Here is a 2,753-nt window from a genome sequence, read left to right on the forward strand (position 1 = left end):
CGATACGTTCTTAGAAATAACATGCAGTGATTACCGAGTTCCTCCATTTGGGCTTTCTCTAACAAATCTCTCGTTTATAACTTCCATTATTTGGAGCTGGAACTTGTTAGATCTATCTGTACGATCTTTGCCTTCCCTAAATTTGTTCAAAAACTCTATAAACTCAAATGTACAACCATCTCCACCTATCTACTACAGTTATTGTGAAAGAAAGTTAAACATTTTACATTCTAGATTGAGGTACAATTGTAGTATTTTCAAATATGACCTGTATCGAGTAAATCTTATTAATGATCCGTTTTGCACCTGTGGACATCCATGCGAAAATGCCTTTCACTTTTTCTTTGAATGCAAATCGTATGAATTGGATAGATTTAATATTTTTCAAAGTTTAAATGCCTTAGGTTTGGTTTTGGATTTGAACTTCTCTTGTTTGGAAATTCAGATCTTTCTGTAGACCAAAACTCTCTTGTGTTCCGACACGTGCAAAACTACATCAAATCCAGCAATAGCTTTTGATATGTATTCTTGTAGTCTTTCTTGCAAACCTGTGTCTATGTTAATTGCATATATTCTATGTATCTAGCCTACTTTATGTTTATGCCTATTTAAATGTTTTTATGTAATGTTTTTGTATGATGGGAGAAGGCGTCCGTAAGTTGAAAAAACTTGTGCCTTACCCCTTGTCAATTGGCAATAAGATATGTTTAAAGTAAAAAAAGTCAACTAATATTCTTCCTCGCCGACTGCTACAAGGAAACCCCGCCTCAAAAATGACCCAGGCTGTTCACGGGGTGATAATCAACCCCAGTGTTTAACGTCCTATGAACAGAGTTAAGGTCATTTAGGACGACCTCCTCTGTGTGCGCCTTCCTACAGGGCAGAGTCTGCTTGTTAAATTCACACCTCTTTTATCCAATCTACTATAAATTTACGGAATGATTTGTTAAACAATTAGAGAGCAGCCATCCCTAAATACGTTCATTCTTTACCCATCTTTAATGTCATTGAAAAATTATTCATATTTAACATCCAAGGCTGCGGCATTCATAAAAGTTTGAATTGTGTCTTATAAATACAGAGTTAATATCACAAATGACCCCTTCATGTGTCTGGAAATTAGTGTGAAAAAGTACTACCACCAGTTACAATTAAAAAAAAAAACAAGCCAATACCGTCCTTTGAAGAGTGATTGTTAAAGAGGCAGAGCCCGGTTAGATTTGATTTGATTTAAACAATTTTATATGTAAGTACACAAATGGGATTAGACACAAGTTGATTTAATTGTGTGACCCGTCTTCTCCCGTAAAACAATGATGAAGTAGGAATATATATTTCGTCATGGTGCAAATGATTATTTATCCACTTTAAATAAAATTAGAAGCCACTGGAGTACGTGTGTTATAATGTAATTCTAAGTATGTAACTGTTGGTGTGTATAAAAAAATATACAACCGGACTTGACAAACAGGAAACCCCCATTGCAAGTTCCTGTTATTACCACTGTTGCACGAATCCTACAATTTATTATCACAGAGTATATTTTTGTTTGTATATCTGGTGGTCCATTACCCGTTCACGAAAGATGGAGTACATTACAGAATGCTTACAATACTATTTTTTGGGTTCATCCATAAAAGGCATTAAAACAGTTCCTCGGTAGTTATGTAACTTATGTTTACAACATCTTCATACGATCGGAGTCGGTGGGGAAGCATATAATTCATTATTTGTTCTAAACCGTCTGTATTCATATATTTGGTTGAACTGTATTGTATAGCAGGGGGCAGCGGTGGCCGAGTGGTTAAAGTGTCCCGACACTTTATCACTAGCCCTCCACCTCTGGGTTGCGAGTTCGAAACCTACGTGGGGCAGTTGCCAGGTACTGACCGTAGGCCGGTGGTTTTTCTCCGGGTACTCCGGCTTTCCTCCACCTCCAAACCTGGCACGTCCTTAAATGACCCTGGCTGTTAATAGGACGTTAAACAAAAACAAACAAAAAACAAAAAAAAAACAAAGTATAGCAGGGTCAAAATTAATACATATTAACAAGGATTCGAAAACGAGTACCAGGCATATGTTATATTTGAAACTCTTCAAATATATATCGTATATATTATATCAGAGACATGTATATATATATGTCTCTGATTATATGCATGCTTTGTGGAATAGCTGTACAGGAGAGCTATCAAGAAGTCGAAACACCTTAATCGTATATTGTCTACAATGCAGACAATGCGACATGCATTGATTATGCTTGTTTTGGGCAATATTTATCGAATTATAATATATATGCAATGTGATTTAACCATCACAACTTCAAAAGTTTTTTTACAATGATGTAACGGCGAGTTTCGATTAGATATGTATTCTTAGAAATCGGCAATATTGGGTCCGTCCCAGAGTCTGTATTAAATCTATCATTTAGGAGGCTACAGTGTAAAATAAAAACGTTCTAGGCGAGATAATTATAATAAACTGTTAATGATCTTTCTATAAAAGTATTTCATAACATCTTATAAAAGTACTTAAAAGATTCAAACTATTATGTGTGGTGTGGTGTTTTATGAATATAATAAGATATGCCTATCAGTAGGCCTACTAGGAAAATATAGATTTCATGTTTACGCACCCTGAAGTTCTTTCGATATTACCCGCCGTTTTGAGAGGTTGAAATATAGTCGGAATTTTCCGAAGTTATCGGTAGCCAATCATATTCAATTATTTTTCCCGCCGAATATTGCCGAACG

Source organism: Pecten maximus, chromosome 12 (genome assembly GCF_902652985.1).
Source record: "Pecten maximus chromosome 12, xPecMax1.1, whole genome shotgun sequence".
Lineage (NCBI taxonomy): Eukaryota > Metazoa > Mollusca > Bivalvia > Pectinida > Pectinidae > Pecten > Pecten maximus.